The following is a 21,588-nucleotide window of genomic DNA, read 5'->3' on the forward strand; positions in this document are numbered from 1 at the left end:
CGTTCTGTTCAAACCTCATCTTAAACACTCTAGACTCTATAGGCCTAAATCTCTTCGCCCAAATAGCCTGCAAGCTTGTAGATCGACTGTGTTTGGCTAATGTCCCCCCCCCCCAGAATAGGCTATGGATGCTGGGGGTTCAAATGGTCCAAATCAAACGTCAAACAGACTAGATTTGAAACCTCATCATCAATCTGATGTAGCCACAGTCACTCATTGTGAATTTTGTGGTGTCAGCATTTTTCCCGTAAATACCCTCCTCGTTCCCTGTCAGATGTGGACATTGATAACTATAGGGACTAGGGAATGCTCGGACAAGTATTTGAATTGGGCACAAAGCCATTTCCATGGGAAATTGTTAAATTTGACGTAATCCATTTAGATCGGTAACGCATACTGTGTCATTTTAGAGTGCCACGCTACGAGCTTATAGATCTGCTTTTTTTTGGTGAGAATGTGTGCAAATCTTTGAATACATATATATATTTTTTTTTAACCAACATTTTTAACTCAAATCTTTAGGGATGTCCGATATTATCGGCCTCCCGATATTATCGGCCGATATTAGCATAAAAATTTATATCGGGAAAATATCGGTATCGGTTTTTGAAAAAAAAAAAAATTTTTTTTTTTTTTTTTTTTTTTTTTTTTTGCTTTATAAATAAGTTACAGGAGTTCTTACTGTATATGGTGTGTGTGATATGAATTTTGAGCTTACCATAATCACAATAATCCCCGCATATATCGGTATCGGTTGATATCGGTATCGGTAATTAAGAGTTGGACAATATCGGTATATCGGTTATCGGTAAAAAAGCCAATATCGGACAACCCTACAAATCTTTGCCTCTGGGGGTCCCTGGAACAACATATTTTGATAGGGATCGGCGGCCAAAAACATATCATTTTGGGGGTCCTTGACAAGAAAAAGTTTGAGCACCACTGATATAGCAACAATAGTTTTTCAGAAAACTGTTAGGATTTAGAAGATATCTGTCTAATGTTTGACAAATGAACATTTGACAAATGACAAATGTTCGCAATATATATATTCAATGATTTAAAAAAAAATTCAAAACTTTTCAAAAAATGCAGATATACAAGCTCATAGCGTGGCACTCTGTGCCACGCTATGAGCTTGCAGTGACATAGAGCTCTGACATAGAGCTGCTACCTTTAAACACATTTGAAATCTGAGGCATTTTTTGGTATATTTAAATAGTTTCGAGGAAAATGCTGCTAATTGTGCCAAAAGTGACAAAAGATTGCATTTGTCTCAAAACACTTCATACCCATGCCAACATGTATATAACGTTGCAACATAGCTTTGTTTAATACAATGCCGTAGCTGTTCACCCTTTTCTTAAATTGTTTTTAATATTTTTTTGACACTTGCTTTGGCAATGTAAACATATGTTTTCTCATGCCAATAAAGCAAAATTTTAAATCACAGCATCATTAGCCAAAAATAGCCGATGTACCTGTACAAGCTCACAAGCTTGTAGATATTTAGAGATATTTTTGGTGAAGAGATTTGGTGTAGACAGTAAAAACAGCGGTCCAAGTTATATAGTTGTTGTAACTCAGGTCTGTCTCGCTGAGAACAGAGGGTTTTTAAGTGGTTAAAAGAAGAAAGACTGCATCAAGTGAACCCGGTTCAGTGTGCCTGCATTCACTAGTAATTTAATGGCCCCTGACATAAACAGGAAATGGTTTGTCAAAATATGTGACTTACAAGAATGTTCTTATGACAACACCACCATGTAATGGTAAAGGACTCGTATAATGTCAGAGGCTAGAAACCTTGTATCTCCATATTTCAACGTTTCGTGTCGACGCCGTTTCATGTAGATCTGCTACTTTTGATGCTTTTGCGTGACGCTGTAGTATCATCAAGTAGGACGTTCATTTACGAAGAAAAGAAAAACACAGTTAGAATATGGAGATAGGAGGTTTCTGCTCCAACAGCAGCGATTATATAGGCTGTAAATTATTTTTGGAGCTTTTGCATTATTACCATTGGTAAAAAAAAAAAAGGACATCTTTGAAGCCTGGAAGTACCGTATGACTCCCAATTAATAAAAGCCTCACCCTGAGCTGCACTGAATCTTAATTACGCTAGAAGGCCTCGGAGCTAAACGGCGAACCTATTTCCAGGTACTCAAGGAACCAACCAATTCCTCTGGAAAGTGGAACCGAATTTGCGAGTGTGTGACTGATTAACCTATTAAGACCTGGAACTGTGTCATTTTTAGATTTGAGCTAAAAAGCATTATTTTACACTTTGGGCTATTCAAAAATAGCAGATATACAAGCTCATAGCGCGGCACCGAGTGCCGCGCTACGAGCTTGTAGATCTGCTATTTTTGAAGAATCGTGAAAATTGTGCAAATCTTTGAATATAATATATTTTTACAGCGAACATTTTTAACTCAAATCTTTGCTTCTGGGGGTCCCTGGAATAAAATATTTTGATGGGGGTCCGCGGCCAAATACATATAATTTTGGGGGTCCTTGACATGAAAAAGATTGAGCACCACTGATATAGAAACATACGTTTTTCAGAAAACTGTTGGGATTTAGGAAACATGTAGAATCGGCTTCAGGTCTTAATGGGTTAAAATAAACATGCTGATTTCTCCTCTCATTTGCATTTTGTCTTGCCGTAGCCGCCACGTTAATGACTGGTAATAATGTATACAGATAAGAAGACGGTGAGAATGACTCGCAGCCATGTGGGCCTTATAGAAGATGAATATTCATGATCCCCCCCCCCCCCCCCCCCATGCATGCACAGGGGGTTCCCCAGAGATATGTACAAGGTCCCTGCTATATTTGCTTATCCAATGATATACAAGAAGAATGGATGTGAATAATCCTGAGGATCGTTAGATGTGTGTGTGTGTGTGTGTGTGTGTGTGTGTGTGTGTGTGTGTATGGGGGGCGGGGGGGAGACAATTCTCACTGTATGTCTCAGTATCAGTCGTGGAAAGTACATTTACTCAAGTACTGTACAATTTTGAGGTTCACTATGTATTACTATGTAACCTTTTTTTCAATGAATACAATGTCATTTTTGTAATGTTAATACAATATAACTTATACAATTGGGGTGGTTGTATTTTGTCTCCCTGAGACATTTAGATATTGTCAAAGGTCACGTCTCACCATGACTCAGGATCTGACACGAATTTTGGCAAGATTCAATTTATCCCCCTGAGCAAGCAGGCAGGCTCTGTTGGCTCAATGGTAAAAATGTCAGCACTTGCGCAGGAAACCGGGTTCAAATCCGGGGTGGAAGAGGAAAGTTTCATAGTGCAGCACTAATACAGAAATACATTAACCACTCTAGCACTATTTAATACTTTGGCTATTGGACAATAGCCGATCTACAAGCTCACAGCGCGTCACATTGCGATGTGCTTGTAGATCAGCTATGATTTTAAAACTTTTTTTTTTATGTTGAAACATTTGGGTATTTTTACTTTGGTACTAAGTGTATTATGATGCCATTACTATATTAACTTTTACTCAAGTACAATTTTGAATACAGGGCTTTTACTTTTAGGATTCAAATTTAAAAAATGGCAATAGTAGCAGATGTTCAAGCTGAAAACGTGTTTCGAACTTGCAGATCTGATCTTGTGTGACGCTGTTGTGTGTACAGTGTGTATCAAGTAGGGCATAACATTTGCGAGAAAACACGAAAAGTTAGAATATGGAGATGATTTCTGCCCGACAGCAACGATATCGTGGTATCGCAACTTTTACATAAGTAAAAAAACAATCTGAGTACTCCTTCCGGCCCACTGCTCAAGTATTATATTTAGTGACGAGCACATCAGTGCAGTGACACCATAAATAATAAACCACACTGCAGCATCATGGGAAAGTCAGAAGCCCCAAAAAGGTACTTAGTCTTGACAAGGGACCGTAACCCTTCGAGCCTGAAATACTGATGCACTGAGATATCAAGAGTGATGGACTGGAAGAGGAGAAATTACATCCTGCATGCATTCTGCGAGCTCGCTCTCACTAGCTTCACCCTGGGAAAGAGAGTGTGGGGCCAAACACCCCTGTTTTCTCAAAGTCGTCACAATCTGGAGATCGGACAGGGCCAGTTTCCTGTCTGGGACCTTCCCATCCCTCCCCGTTGAGGAACACAGGAAGTAATAACCCCCTAGGTGCTCAGAATGTGCAGAGGACATTTGCTCGGGGGCCTGATTCATGTTATCATAACACTCTGATGCTTTACACGTTCCCCACGCTTGTCTGCCCACGCTGCCTTCTTCTTTTTTCTTTCTGCCGAGCTCCATTCCAATAAGAGCTCTGGGTTGTTCCTGGGCTTGTTCCTGTGACATCACTAGCCCATTAAGACCTGGAACTGTGTCATTTTTAGATTTGAGCTAAAAAGCATTATTTTACACTTTGGGCTATTCAAAAATAGCAGATATACAAGCTCGTAGCGCGGCACCGAGTGCCGCGCTACGAGCTTGTAGATCTGCTATTTTTGAAAAACCGTGAAAATGTGTGCAAATCTTTGAATATATATATATATTTTTAAGCATTTTTAACTCAAATCTTTGCTTCTGGGGGGTTCCTGGAACAACATATTTTGATGGGGGTCCACGGCCAAATAAGTATAATTTTGGGGGTCCTTGACATGAAAAAGATTGAGCACCACTGATATAGAAACATACGTTTTTCAGAAAACTGTTGAGATTTAGGAGACATGTAGAATCGGCTTCAGGTCTCAATGGGCTAGGAGAAACGTGCACACAACGCAAGCCCCCCTTTTTTTTCTCCTTTGCTTGTTTCCTCCTGCGGCCGGGCCAGCCCCCCGGCCGAGAGCGAGGGGACGGGCAAGAGAGCGAGGGAAAATATTTCAGAGGTTTCTCACACGAGGTGAAGGAGGTCTGAGAGAGTCGTCTATATATAGTAAAAAAAAAAGCTAAAACCGATTTGTTGCCATGTCATTAAGCCATTCAATCCGGGAATGCATCTGTGTCATTTTAGATTTTCAGCGATAACCATTATTTTATATTTTGGCTATTCAAAAATAGCAGATCTACAAGCTCATATGAGCTTGTAGATCTGCTATTTTTTTTTAAAGTGCAAATCTTTGAATATATTTTTAATTAAAGCGAACATGTGTAACTCAAATCTTTGCTTCTGGAGGTCCCTGGAACAAATGTTCGCTTTAAAAAATATGTATATCGCTTTTTTTTTTTTTAAATAGCAGATCTACAAGCTCATAGCGCGGCACTCAGTGCCGCGCTATGAGCTTGTATATCTGCTGAATAGCCAAAGACATCTAAAAATGACTCCGATGAGTTCCCAGTCTCAATGGATTAAGCCCCCACATGCGAGACCATTCAACGGCTGCGCCGTCGAGAATTATCAATGAAAGTAATAACGGCCAACCATAAAGTAACCGTTTATTTTTAGCGTATATTCCGACACATTATGGACAACAGGAGTGTCACGCATAAACCATTGCCTGAGAAAACAATTCCTAAGGAGCGCTTTATTATCTCCTGGAGCATTTTGGAATTCATTCATTATGATTTGTGAGTGTTTTTTAAGATAAATTGATTCCAAGGAGGTCCTCTCTCTCTCTCTAACCCGGGAAAAAAAACACAGAGAGGAAGGGAATTGCAGGGGTGTCAACCGCTTGAATGGTGGTGGACTCATCGCAGCAGATATATACCAATGTTTATGTAGCAAAAGCACATCAGCATATGTGTACAAATGAAGTGCAAACAAAGGGATTAAGTGACTATCATAAATCAACACTTAGTTGAAGCCACTGAGCCGGAGGACCCTGACCCTAAGTCATCTTTTGGAGTGCATATACATGTACCGTACGCAGAGGAGAGAGAGGAGAAAAAGAAAATCTTGTGAGGGAGTAAAAAAAAAAGATGAATTTAATGCTCAAACACATCTGGGTTAGGTTACACACACACCGAGGTAGGTATTAACCCATTAAGACCGGGAACGCATCTGTGTCATTTTTAGATTTCTTTGGCTATGCAAAAATAGCAGATCTACAAGGTCTATAGCGCGGCATGAGCTTGTAGATCTGCTATTTTTGAACAATCGTGAAAACTCGTGAAAATCTTTGAATATATATATTTTTAAAGCGAAAGTCAGTAACTCAAATCTTTGCTTCTGGGGGTCCCTGGAACAAAATATTTTGAGATGGGGGTCCGCGGCCAAATGCATTTTTTGGCGGTCCTTGACATGAAAACGTTTGAGAACCACTGATATAGCAACATACGTTTAAAAAAAAAAAAAAAGTTAGGATTTAGAAGACATTTTTGGTAGAATCGGCCTCAGGTCTTAAGGGGTTAAAATGGGAAACACGCTGGATTTTCCCTGAGCGGTACGGCTTGGTGACTCCAAACAAGGCAGAACATTTACGTTTCCGAGCGCTCGGGCCCTGGGCCTACGGGCCCTCTCGTATAACTCATAACTCCACCGGTATACCTGATGATGGGATGTTTAGGGGGGGGGGGAGTGACAGACAGGGAGAAAGCAGCTGTTCCCTCCACCTCCCTCCCTCCCTCCTCCAACGGCCTGCTAGTCCTGTCAAAGGGAGCTATGATGTCACTGGGTTATTTCTTTCTAACAAAGCCTGTCATTTTCAGCACACGTGTGTTTGGAGAGGGAGGGAGCGGGTGTGGGAGGGGGGATGGGTGTTTAGCACAGCTTGCGTAATTTACAATGCAAATATCATTGCTGTCGAGTAGAAACCTTATCTCCATAATCAAACTTTTTGGTGTTTTGTCGTAAGTTAATGCCCCTAATTGATCACACTACAGCGTGCCACAAAAGCATCAAAAGTAGCAGATCCGCAAGCTGTAGACGCGACGCAAAGCAACGCGTTTTGAGCTTGTAGATCTGCTGCTGTTTGCTATTTTTAAATTTCAGTCCTGACAAGTAACAGTTCTGGACATATGAGGTTTCTACTTGATAGAGACGATGTGTTTTGTTCAGGTATTTTTAACCACTTGAACCCCAGCATGCCTATTCTGCGGCGGGGGACATTCGCCAAAAATAGCAGATCTACAAGCTTGTAGATCAGAAGAATCTTTTGGCGAAGACATTTGGCGTACAGATGGAAAAAAGCGGTCCAAGTACAGTTGTGACTCCAGTCTGTTTTACTAATAGAGGCTTTAGGTGGTTAACCACTTCAAACCTGGCATCCCTAGTTTGGGCATGTCAATAAAAAAACAAAGTCAAAAATAGAGAAAATAGCCCATGTACAAGCTTACAGCTCACGCAATGCGATGGGTTTTGTGAGCTTGTAGATCAGCAATTTTTCTCCGTATTCGCTGTACGAGCTGAGCTGTATACACGGTAGAGGGCTTACATTAAGTGGTTAAAAAGCCACGAAAGTCAAATACGTTTAACACATCATATACACACGACATAAAATGGCTCTTATACCAGCAGCACAGATGTGTTGGAAATAGCACAGCCTTTTCTACGCACGCATCCGCACCGAATTTGGAATTGCTGAGCTATTTCTTTTTTTTTTATTGAAGATATGTGTCATTTGACACTTGTGTGACTCGGAGTTCAAGTCACGCTTCATTTGGGGATTCCCTGGCACCCAGGACGGCCCGGAGAGCCGCTTCCACGCAAGCACACAACACTTCATTTAGTCAGAAACCTCCTATCTCCGTGTTGTGACTTTTAGTGTTTTTTTTGTTCGTAAATTGGCGCCCTGCTTGATCATACTACAAGCGACACACAGAAGCATCAAAAGTAGCAGATCTACAAGCTCGAAACGCGTCGCTTCGCGCCGCGTTTCGAGCTTGTAGATCTGCTACTTTTGCTATTTTTTTATTTGAATCCTGAAAAGTAACTAACTTTGGACATATGAGGTTTCCACTTGAGACGTTTTTTTAGATTGCATGTTCACAATGACAGAACTAGAAAATGTGCTCCTCGGAGCACAAGTCTCCGCCAGCAGACCCGTGCTATTTTAACCAAAGGAAATCACTTACCCTATCTTTAACCATAGTTTTCTAGAAATGTTCTGATTCTTAGATTAGAACATCTAAGGATTAGAACATGTCAGCCAAGCTAACATGTCGGCACTGATGTCAACAATGTTTTGAAGTGTTATACCTATTTATAGGGCTCTATTTCGTCATGCGTCTCGCTAGCCAATCAAAGCACACCCTTTCAACATATTGTCACATGTCACGTGAAGCTTGACCAATGTTAGCCCGGTGGACACACGGATGGACGAGAACGAAAACAATAGTCTCCTGGCGGAGACAAAAAGGCTGAGGTAGGATTAGGAAGACTAAAAACCAAACCAAACAGCCCCCCCCCCCCCCCCCCCCCCAAAAAAAAACAAACAACAACAACACTTTATCATGAACAAACATGCCACCCTTATCACCTGCAATTAAATTAAAGATAATTCGACCTAATTCTAATCAAACAAATGAGACTTCTCCAAGTGTCTGTTTGGATAGAAACATAATGTTGCACAATGATGTAGCACAATGGTTCCGTTGTTTTTATTCAACTTACGTTTTTCTATTTATTTGTTTAGGTTTCTTTATCTAATTTTTTATCCCGCGATTTTGTAACCCTTATTATTTCACCCGGTGCCAATTTTCTAAGTGATCCTGGGCGCTACACTCCCCTCACCAGCCTAGGGAGGTCAGGGCCGAGCTCATGCCTCCTTTTTCTCAGATGTTACTTGAACGGGATTATAAAATGTTTGCATGTGAAATAAAACTAGCAGCGGACAAAATACTCAACTCCCCCCCCTCCCAGTACTTGAGTCAAAGTATAGATAGACTACTCCTGGTCAAGTATTTACTCAACTACGAATGTTGCTCAGTCAATGTTGTACTTGAGTTACAAGTACTGGACCACTTGCCTTTAAATATAGTAGTAGGCCTAATGGTATTCAAAAGTACAATTGACAAAGTACATTTTATTTTGAATTGAAATTTAGACAGTCCCCTGCCCCCCTAATTTTCTGAAATAGTGAAAATTGCAGATCTACAGGCTCTAAACGTGTCGCATCGCAATGCTTTGTGAGCTTGTAGATCTGATAAAAACTTTTTGTTTGTTTGGCTTCCTTCAGACAACGTGTCGCAAGACATGTTTTGAGCTTGTAGATCTGCTAGGGGGAGGGGTAAGTTGCCCCCACCCTGATTGGCCAGCCCAATTCTGATCTATTTTTTCTATTAATTGATTAATCTAGTTATGTATTGAGTTCTCATTCTCATGGCATTACTGTAAATAGATGGTGTATGAAATGAAAGCCTGCCAGGTACTTAAACCAAGGCGTTAATAAGGTGACGTCATGGATGGAGCTCTCTCTCTTTGAGCTAGGTAACAAGCATATTTTTTTCCTCTGAAAACCGATCAAACTACAATAATAAGGACTGTATATCTATCACCCTGACATGTGCGTGAGACATTTGACGCGTAAGCAAGCTGTGACACTTACATGGAAGGTTACATGATTTGTTACATTGTTTGTTGTTTGTTTTATTGGCTTAAGTACTTTGCAGATGGTAGTACCGTTTTTATTCAGTGTTCATATGTTTCTAGGGTGATGAATATGCACTGCATTAGCCATACTGGTGACAGTAGATTTATAGTGTTGTCTGCTGACAATGTGTTGATCTGTGTGAACCCAGCCCACCTGCCAATTACAGATATATAACTGCCACATAACCTGTAGCCTATATGCTGGACTCAGTTCCTTATGCAACTCGTATAAACTATTCTCTATTACTTCCATATGTGTACCAAGTTAACCATACCATATACTGTGCACTTCCTCACAGATGGTGACCCCCCTGACAGGCTAAAATGCCTATGCAGGCCGAATTGGGGCCTGAACATCTAGTCCCGTAAAACACCAAATTCTGTGCAATTCACCGTTGTTAAGCCGGCATGGAAACAGGTTGTGTTGTGTGTGATGTCAGAGCCGAGCTCCTGGTCAGCCTAATATAAGGTGTGAGGATGTCTACCTTGCCCATATAGGACCTAGATAAAGACAGCAAACGAAAGAGAGAGAGTTCCAGGGAGATAGAGAGACCGAGGGAGAACATATAAGGCCTAATCATCCTGCACCAAAAAGACCCACTCTCCGACCCCACCTCAGGATCATGTATAGCAGACGTTCTGACGACACTCAGGTCTTCTCCTTTTCTGTGTGTCCATACGCCAGGAGCCACAATGACCTCTACTGCCAAATGCTGAGGAATGGACGCGTCCCCTCGGCAGTCCGTCAGCAAATAACCAGCCAGGAACAAGGAGACACAGACGAACCAAGATCTTGCATTCGGTTTACCAAGAATTCGACCCAGCCAGAAGACTTAAATATACATCAGCTGACTTACACAGGGAAGAAAAGCCACACCTGTAAGCTGTGTAACAAGAGTTTCAGTCGGTCAGGTCACCTGAAGAGCCACCTGCTTATCCACACTGGAGAAAGACCTTTCCCCTGTCGTCACTGTGACAAGAGATTCACTCAGTTGTGGAACCTGAAGACACATCAGCACGTCCACACTGGAGAAAAACCCTACAACTGTAAACGTTGTGACAAGAGTTTCAGTCAGCTAGGTGACCTGAACACTCACCAGCGTATCCACACTGGAGAGAAACCTTACATCTGTGAACACTGTGTCAAGAGCTTCAATAAGTTAGGAACTCTGAAGAATCACCAACGTATCCACACCGGAGAAAAACCCTACCACTGTAACCAATGTGTCAAGAGATTCAGTATGTTATGCAGTCTGAACAGACACCAGCTTGTCCATACTGGAGAAAAACCTTTCCACTGTAATAATTGTGACAAGAGATTTAGTCAGGTTGGTAGTCTAAAGATACACCAGCGTATCCACACTGGAGAAAAGCCTTACATCTGCAAGCAGTGTCACAAGTGCTTCAGTCAGTCAGGTGACCTCAGGAAACACCAGCGTATCCACACTGGAGAGAAACCTTACCAATGTAGACTGTGTAGCAAGAGTTTTAATCATGTTGGTAGTCTAAAGAAACACCAGCGTGTCCACACTGGAGAAAAACCTTACCACTGTAGACAGTGTAGCAAGGTTTTTGGTCAATTATATAATCTGAAGAGACATCAGCGTATCCACTCTGGAGAAAAAACGGTATCAATGTTAAAGGGATAGTTCACCCCCAATATGATGTTTTTTCTTTCTTGTGTTCGGGAGGTAGGGGCAAATCAATTATTATAGTGGTGAGGGAGTGCAATTTGACCCACTTCTGGTGGTTGGAATGACTTCCGGTCTTGTCCTCGTACCCAAAAATGTGATCACTTCCTGGGAAACTGGAAGTGAACAGATCCACTTACGGGTGGCACCATTGAACTCCACACCCCTCAGAGAGTGTGTGGGTGAATTTTCAAGGCAATCAGATAAACCTTCGGAAGCAGGAAGAAGTAGGAAAAAAAGTGGTAATTTTTGATGAAATTGGAGGTATGTGGGACCGCCCACCAAGTTTGGGGCCTGTAGCATGCCGGGAACTGGAGTTATGGCTGTTTAAAGCCCAGCCAATAGGAAGACAGAGGGGGCAGGGCGTAAGCAATTACAGCTTGTCCCGTAAGACCACTCGCCAAGTTCCAAGCCAGTAGCATGCTGGGAACTGGAGTTATGTTGTCATGGTTGATAGTGCTACAGCTATCTGATTATCTTTTGTTTTGTTTTGGAACAGTGAATCAGAGCATCAGTAGTTTAATTGTTTAATTGTATTTAATTGAGTCTTCCTTATTTTTGTGCAAAGAGTCCAACTTTCAAATTATTTAAGTTCATCTTATCTTTTGTATGATATGTAAAATAGTTTTGTTAAACCCTGTCCTCAAGGGGGAAATTAAAAGTACAGTATCAGCACTGCGTTCTGTTGGACTGGAAGAACCCTTGTTTAAAAACAAAATGAAAATTGCGAAAAATGCTCATGATTTTTCTTCCTTTTCTTCCTTGTTATTCTTTTTTTTAGAGTAGCCAATTATGTTTTTTACCCCCTTTTTCTCCACAATTTAGTCGCTATCCAATTAATTCCTCCCCACAAACATTTCTGTTAGTCACTGCTGTTGTACCCTACTGACACCTGCCAATGAGGAGCCCCCACCAGGAGGACGTAGGGCCTTCGTCTCCTCCCGCCCAACACTCTGCTGACATGTGCCGCCTAGCCCGTAGGAGTATATGCAATGACCAATATCACCTAGTACAGTGGGCAGGGACTTTACCACTACGCCACCCGAGCGCAAAATGCTCATGATTTATGAAAATCTTTACATATCATTAATTAGCTTTAGGAATTGTTTGGGACTCGAAACTAAAAGTTTAGGACTTGGACTTGACTTGGGACTTGCCTGTGTTGACTTGGGACTTGACTCGGGACTCGAGAGCAAAGACTTGAGACTTTACTTGGACTTTGTCCCACCTGAAACCTTGTATATGTCCAAAACTGTAACATTTAAGGATTCATATTCAAAAGTAGTAAAATAAGCAGATCCACAAGTTCAAAACGCGTCGCTTTGCGCCGCGTTTTGAGCTTGTGGATCTGCTGCTTTTGATGCTTTTGTGTGACGCTGTGGTATGATCAAGTAGGCCGTTAATTAAAGAAAAACATAACATTTTCTGTACCAAACCACTGTAATCGGTCACATATGGAGATACGAGGTTTCTGCCTGACAGCAACGATACATGGCAACATAGGTTTTTTCTGAAAACTGTATAGGAATCGGTCTCAGGTCTTAATGGGTTAAAGCAGTGGTTCTCAACCCAAAATGATATGTATTTGGCCGCGGACCCCCATCTGAAAATATTGTGTTCCAGGGACCCCCAGAAGCAAAGATTTGAGTTACAAATGTTTGCTTTAAAAAATATATATTCAAAGATTTGCACAAATTTTCAAGATTTTTTTCAAAAATAGCAGATCTACAAGCTCATAGCGCGGCACTCGGTGCCGCGCTATGAGCTTGTATATCTGCTATTTTTGAATAGCCAAAAGTATAAAAGATCATAATTATTCTGATGCTATATTTACACATTTTGCTGGGTACCCCCTGGAACCCCCTCAAGTACCCCTGGGGGTCCCCGGACCCCACTTTGAGAACCAATGCGTTAAAGTACTACAGTATCTCGTGCTTCGTGTCTCGAGGACATTTGTCATTGAACTGTTTAGTACACACTTCCCTGCTACGTACAGTATAAGGCGCCGCTATACATCCCAATGCAGCCCGAGATCAGTTCATACCTAAACGTGCCTCCAGCATTGAGGCTTGCAGCAGATGCTCTGACATGTTTCCTCTTGATAAAAACAGAAGAGAGAGAGAGAGAGAGAGAGAGAGAGAGAGAGAGAGAGAGGAGAGAGAGAGAGAGAGAGAGAGAGAGAGAGGAGAGAGAGAGAGAGAGAGAGAGAGAGAGAGAGGAGAGAGAGAGAGAGAGAGAGAGAGGAGAGAGAGAGAGAGAGAGAGAGAGAGAGAGAGAGAGAGAGAGAGAGAGAGAGAGAGAGAGAGAGAGAGGCGAGCTGGTGGTTCATGCAACTTAGCAGAGCTCCGGCGCTGAACTCTTGCTCCACCTAATGTATTTCCTAACCCGCGGGGGCTCTCGCCAAAATCCAGTTTGAAGCGCTTTAGGTGACCCGGAGCATTACCGCAACTCTCTCAGGGTCAAATAACGCGAATAGGCCCTGGCGCTACGTACGAAACAACCTGCTAGTCTCCTTACAAAGAGGACCTGAGAGAAAACAGCTGGCCTGTAAAGATCAACTCCGAAAAAAAAAACTCCTCTCTCTCTCTCTCGTAGCCAGGCTTTCTTCCTCTTGGCCTCCTGCCCTTCCAACATCTCACCATGCTCCCTCGAGCTGCCACCTTTTTTTTCTCCTCTCTTTTCTCCTCTCCTCTCCTCTCCTCCCGTGCAGCGCGGTTCAGTAATGTTTGTTTCCTTCTGCGGACATACATACCTAACATGGTCTTGGCAGTGGACCACGGTGCTCCTAATCCAACCCCCCCCCCCCCCCCCCCCCACTGTGGGAGAGGGAGAGAGGAGGAGATGAGGAGAGAGGTGGTGGGAGTCAGCGCATCGCCGCCTCGCCTTGCCTTCTCCGTCCTCCTCTCTGCATAAAAACCTCACGCGAGAAAAAAAAAAAGGAAAGAAGAGGAGAGAGAAATCACTTTGATATTCGAATAGGTTTATTTTTGTGCGAGATGCTCACATGCATATTTCATTTCCCTCCCGACTGACTGACTCCGATCCGGAATATACCAGGCTGTTTTATAGCAGTTAAAGCCCAATTTATACTACTGCGTCGTGTCTATATAGCAGATCTACAACGCCACAGCGCGCCACGTCGGCGCGCTGTGGCGTTGTTGTGGGGTATAGCACCTTCCTAAACTAATGGCCTATGTATTTTTTGGAAGTTTATCAGAAGAAAAACTGAACCAATACAAAACTTCACGCAAAACGTTTATAACAAATTATGACTATTAACATAAAAATAAATACATAAAAATGTTTTTTTTTACTTAAATTTTTATCCCACAATTTTTGTAACCCTATTTTTTACACCCAGTGCCAATTGTCTATGTAACCCTGGGCACTACCTTCACTCTGCCAACCTAGGGAGGCCAGGGCCGAGCTCATGCCTCCTTCAATGCATGAGAGCCAACTGACCTTGTCACCTGACAGGGGAGAGTTTCCCTGGTTGGACGTACAGTAGCGCGTGGAAGGAACACGTTATTCCAACCAGTTCCTTTCCCCTCCATCAGGCGCCCCGGCTGGCCAGGGGGAGGCAGTATAGTGACCAGGATAAAAATAGGTTTAAATGGGATTAAACCCGACTTAAACCAAAACTTGGCCTAAGCCAAAATCATTTGGCCATTTTTTTGGCCTAAGTCACAAAACCATGTGACCTAGGCCAAAAAAATGGCCTATGTTGGCCTAGGTCACACTAGGGAGATTATACTAGGCCATTATACTAAAAGGGGAGGGAACAGCATGAGCCTTTTCAATGCTATATTCGACGTGTGACACGGCCATACGACGGAGAATAAATCCAGCATTAATACTGTATTTGCATGACGCGCTATTATCACTATTTGCTGTTTGTTCAATGGAGGGGGGGGGGGATTATTTTCCCACAGAACGCGCAGGTCTGCGTATCGCTGAGTAAACACGTAAACAGCCTTTGATATACAGGTCATTCGCAAACACAGTCGTCTGTTCTCGCGCGTCATGGTACGGCGCACCTTAGCAAACATTGACTCGTTGGGCCGGCGAATGGGAGAATTAAGGATTTAAAATTCACACATGATGCCGCATACATTTCCCTGTTAGACCTTCTGCTGTGGATCAAGCAACTTGCTTTGGAAACTCCCCGACAAGGTACGGTAATAAGGGGATTGGATTGGAAACGCACAGGGCTTTTTATAATCGTTAATCGGTCTTAACAAAAAAAGAAAATGCAATGCGAGGACAGATGTTTTCCGCTGCTTTATCTCGCCGGCCCGGCAGCTGTAAAGCCGTTTTTTTCGGGATGCGATTGGGAAACACGGGACGCACACACACACACACACACCACCTGTGTCAGCAGTGGTTTGGTGCTTGGTGCAACACACTACATCAGAGCTCTAATCTGTCTGAGACAAGGAGAGCACCGGTGTCTACAGATGGACGCTGAGGTTGAACAGAGAAATTGTCTTCTGAACAGAGAAGACTGTCTGCTAGGGCGGTGGTTTTCAACCTTTTCAGGCCGTGACCCCCCAAAATAATCATATTTGAACTGGGGACCCCTCAAAATAATCATATTTGAACTGGGGACCCCCCAAAATAATCATATTTGAACTGGGGACCCCCCAAAATAATCATACAAAATAATCATATTTGAACTGGGGACTCCCCAAAATAATCATATTTGAACTGGGGACCCCCAAAATAATGGGGATCCCCCCCACCCTGATAAGGAGCTGAGCCATTACATTTTGTCTCACTCGGTTCCACAGATAAATATTGTGAAAATAGCAGATCTACAAGCTCACAACGCCTCGCACTGCGAGGCGTTGTGAGCTTGTAGAGCGGCTATTTTGAAAATGTTTGTCTCTTATCCACAAGTTTCCTATAGGGCATTGTGGGCGTCACTTCCTGTCGATTTGATCCCTGATACCTGATCAAATCGACAGGAAGTGATGCCTACTACAACACCCTAGGAAACTTGTGGTTATGATTTGACAATTTGGCCAAAGTTTGACCAGTTTTTATAGTAGTGCTACAGGTCCTTAAATTGTCACTTCACTGTCATCTGGGGTCCCCAACCCACAGGTTGAGAATCACTGTGCTAGGGCAAACCCATTAAGGCTGAGCGGTACCGGTAGGAGACACAAAGGAGACTCTTTGTGTCTCCTACCAGAACCGCTACCGGTCAAAAGTCATTTTGGGGGTGAACTATCCCTTTTTAAGCCAATTTTAATAGACCTATAGGATTATTTCAAAATATATACATCGCTCATTAATCGTAATCCAGGCAAAAGTGTGAAATAATTATGTGGTATTGCCCAGGCCTAACTGTCTGCCTGTGTTTCACTCCCAAATAGGCTCTATGCACAGCAGCCATATTGGGAATGAATTGGGCCCCTTCCTTCCTTCCTTCCTTCACAGGTGTCACCAATAATACTAATTAAGGCTCTGTTCCATTTAGTGTGGCATAGTGGTTGTCTTATTTTAAAAGGCCCCCATAACTCTGAGAGTTACACACCCACCATAAGGGGCCAGCCCATTTGGGAACCAAAATGGAGTGTTTCCAGTGAGCCAACATGCACAATATCAGCACCCTGACCAGAATGGAACAGAGCCTTCATTAGCATCATTGGTAACACCTGTGAAGGAAGTAAGTAGAGGCCCAATTTCTTTCCAATATGGCTGCTGTGCATAGAGCCTATATTGAACAGCTCATATTGTACAGACGAGCTAAGAGAGTGCAGGGGGAGGGTGGGGGTCATTTTCCTAAATCCCCGTGACATTCCGGTGACCTCGGTCACACGTTAGGAGGGGTCATCGTTGGTATATAGTCGTCTGGGGAGCGCTGAAAGCGAGCTTCTCCATCATTCTATAATGGTGTTCGCTGACAGGGTCTCTCTCTTTCTCTCTCCCTCCCCCCCATGCCATGCCGTGTGTCAAATCAAGGGATTTTTCAACCGCACTCGGATCTCGTAAGCTATCCGATCATGCATATCTAATTGTGTAAGTTCGAGCCATGTGTGTACGTGGCCCCTGTAATCGTGGACACACAGGGAACCCATGGATGTTCTTGCATGTGGTTCTCCTCTCCCCCAACAAGAAGAAGAAGCCCCGGCCCGTGGTCTGCGTGGTCACCGAACCTTCTCAATACCGACGGGCTACTGTATCGACTTCACCGAGTTATCCCGCCACGCCAAAGACACAACAACACGCGGAGCCCTCTCCTCTCGCTCGGGTTTCTGGGCCTCTTGTCAGCTAGTAATTTCTCTGAAACTCGACTCTCCTCTTTGTTTAAGGTACACACTAGTGAAAACAAATATGATCCTGCAGACCAGAGCTTCAACAAAAGAAACAGGGCCAAAACATTAAGCAGCCCAGCTCTCACTGGAAAGGTTTTTAAGGTACTTTGGTTCTGTTGGACTCGGATGAAAGCGGGGGAATCAGCGTTCAAGCGACTTTGTGTTTTGCTAAACTGGAGGTGAACGGCAAATATCGGTCTTAGAAGCATTACTGACATTTCCTTGAAATTGGATAATTGCAGCCTGCCATAAGCAAAGCATTCAAAGGAGCCCACACAATTTGGCATGAAATCGTTTTTTTTCCCCCCCCTTTTTTGGTGAGGCTTAAATTATAGGTTGTCGATGGAAGCTTTTGCGCTGTAATTTGGCCTCCCTCTCCAAAGACATGTATAATTTTATACCGTATACTGACTCGGTGCCAGCAAATGTATCGTTTTATTGTTGATATGCGATAGGGAACGGCGGTTATCACTTGGGGGAATGTGGGTTTTAGCTCGTCGGCGTTGGGACTTGAAAAAAATATCATTACCTTGGGGAGGGAGTTGGCTTTTTATTGAGTCGAAGGAGTTTATTTTATAGACTTTGTCAAGAGTGGTGAGCGGGGTGACCTGACTTGACCTTGTGCTCTCCTGCTCTATAGTCTAGTGAATATTGAATTTTTATGTTCCGTTCGCTGGAAGTCGTTTGACTTGGAGTGACCTCGTTGTTCCTCACCTACCGTATAATCATTTCACGTTCCCAAACCAGAGTGCAACCCACTCATCAAGGCGGCGGACGGAGCCAGCGTCAACTCCTGCAACAAACCCACCTGCATTGTAATGGATTGATTATGGCTTGTCCTTGCGGCGCATCGTGCTGCTACTGACAATGGTGGAAGCTAGTTACGGTGAGTACATGTACTCAAGTACTGTACTTAACCCATTAAGATACTTCTTGATTTGAGATAAAAAGCATTATTTTACACTTTGGCTATTCAAAAATAGCAGATATGCAAGCTCATAGCGCGGCACCGAGTGCCGCGCTATGAACTTGTAGATCTGCTATTTTTGAAAAATCGTGAAAATGTGTGCAAATCTTTGAATATATATTGTTTAAAGCGAACATTTTTAACTCTATTCTTTGCTTCTGGGGGTCCCTGGATCAAAAATATTTTGAGATGGGGGTCGGCGGCCAGATACATATCATTTTGGGGGTCCTTGACATGAAAAAGTTTGAGCACCACTGATATAGAAACATATTCAGAATACTGTTTGGAATTAGAAGACATTTGTAGAATAGGCTTCAGCTCACTTATAATTTGCTTGAATTGTAATGTTATCATCAAGAGCCTGTATTTGTTGCGTTATGTGGAGTGTCATTTCTGCTGCAGTCATGATGGAACCGACAGGAGGGTGGGATTGTAGGAAGGGGTGGGGTGGGAGGGGTGGGTGTGTATGTGGGTGATCGTGGATGTATACGTGCACGTGTTTTGCACACGTGCAAGCAAACCTTGCATTGTGTACGTCCTTACGCTGTAAGCCAAATTGTTGAACAAAACGGGTTGCTCTGATGTAAAGAATAAAAAATAAAGAATGTGGTCACAAAAAATAAAAGCCAATACTCAAGCGCGACACGTTGTCAGCTTGTAGATCTGCTATTTTTGAAAGGTTTCGCCAAATTGGGAAATTTGACGTATTGGATATACAGTATATGGACAGACCTTTTACTTGATATTTATTAAAGCCTCACTATGTAACTTTTAGTTCAATGGTAAAAAAAAATCCAGCACTTGCGCAGGAAACCGGCAGGGACGTGCACAGATAGACTCTAGGTGTTGCTTGAGCACCTGCCCTTTGCCCTCTTGACCAGAAGTGCCCTTTTGGAAAAAAAATCAGTTTACAGCAGGGGTCTTCAACAGGGGGTCCGGGACCCCTAGGGGGTCCTCAGAGTTACTACAGGGGGTCCGCCAAATCTTTATGTGATTATGATTTTTCTTTTTACCATAACCACTCGAAACCTAACATCCCTTTTCTGAGGAGAACTTCAGCCAAAAATAGCAGATCTACAAGCCCACAACGCCTCGCGCTGCGAGGCGTTGTGGGCTTGTAGATCGGCTATTTTTGGCAAAGAGGTATAGGTGTAGAGGGAAAAAAGAGCAGACCAAGTAAACAAAAAAAAGTATAATTTACTGCCCCTCAAAATGTCTGTGCACGCCACTGGAAACTGGGTTCAAATCCAGGGTAGAAGAGGAAAGTTACACAATGTGGCTTTAATGGGACCTTTCACTAAAACCTCTGCCCGTGATTATTGCAGTATCAAAGACTGTCTACATGCACTGACCCCTCACGACTAATATGTCAATCATAAAGCTATATATACAGTACATTGTAATAGTGTCTAAATTGTAACGAAATACAGAGTGCCCCGCCCCCTCTATAATCTGAGATTGTCAACATCTGTTCACCTCATGTGACACTGTGTTGATTTGTGGCATTTGGTGGCATTATACAGACTTAATTCTCGTCCTTAACCCATTAAGGCCGGGAAAGCATCTGTGTCATTTTAGATTGTAACCACTTTAACCATTATTTTACACTTTGGCTATTAAAAAATAGCAGATCTACAAGCTCATATAGTGCGGCGCCGCGCCATGAGCTTGTATATCTGCAATTTTTTTGAAAAATCGTGAATATTTGTGCAAATCTTATCCACAAGTTTCCACAGCGCCCTAGGAAACTTGTGGATACATATTTTTTGTGAACATTTGGTAACTGAAACCTTTGCTTCTGGGGATTCAACAAATGTCTTCTAAATCCTGACAGTTTTCTGAAAAACTATTGTCAAGGACCCCCAAGATGATATGTATTTGGCCGCCGACCCCATGGACATATTTTGTCCCCCCCCCCCCCCAGAAGCAAAGATTTGAGTAAAAAAAAAAAACTTAAAAAAATATATACATTCAAAGATTTGCCCAAATTTTCACGATTTTTCAAAAAATAGCAGATATACAAGCTCATAGCGCGGCACTCGGTGCCGCGCTATGAGCTTGTAGATCCGCTATTTTTGAATAGCCCAAAGAAATCTAAAAAAAATTACACAGATGCTTTCCCGGTCGTAATGGATTAACCTTGTTGCACGTCAGAAACTGGCAGCAACAAAACGGTTACCTCCCAGCATGGGCCCACAGAGAGGCATCTGCTTATACAAGCCACACAACACGACAATATAGAGTCTCTCTCTCTCTCTCTCTTTAGCCGCGCTGCTAAGCTGTTACCGTTAAACAGGCCGGCTGTCAGCGATGGACGAAGTACTCGCGTGTTTTACTTAGGTAAAAGTATCAATATTGCAATGTAGATACTGTGCAAAAAGGCTGGAGGAGTAATTCAGTGGTCAGAGTGACCTCACTCACCAACGAGCACCAGGTGTGTCTTAATTGAGTGATAGATGTCAGCACAGGTGTTATCTAATTTGTGTGTGAGTTCAGTACAGCTCCGGTTTCCAGAGATACTGCATACTCTGTTACAAGTAGAAGAAACCTGTACTTGCAGAATGTCCCGTTTCACACGTTAAAAATGTATTAAAACATCTTTTGAAAATAGACGATATACAAGCTCACAAGACGCATCGTGAGCTTGTACATCTGTTATTTTCAAATGCCCGAAATACACATAGGGCTGAAGTGTGGTTAGTGTGTTTTGTAACAATAATCAAAATCTACAGTTTTCATATAATTGTAGTGGAGTAAAGGTATAATATGTTCCTCTGAGATGTACGGTAGTGGGGTGTAAGTCAGAATATTGAAAATTGTAAATACTGCAGAAAGTAGAAATACCTCAAAATTGTACTTTAGTACAGTACTTGAGTACATGCACTTAGTTACTTTTACACGCACTGCCGGCTGTGATGCAAAACGGCCTCCGAACATCTGCAGCAAAAAAAGGCTTTCTGCAAATATGTACGGGATGTGTACACACCACCTGAGCATCATGTGACCTAGCTGATGGACAGGAGATCAGACAAATACACCCCAGATACACACACACACACGCACACGCGCGCGCGCGCAT

Source organism: Gymnoscopelus microlampas (genome assembly GCF_963454915.1).
Source record: "Gymnoscopelus microlampas genome assembly, chromosome: 17".
Lineage (NCBI taxonomy): Eukaryota > Metazoa > Chordata > Actinopteri > Myctophiformes > Myctophidae > Gymnoscopelus > Gymnoscopelus microlampas.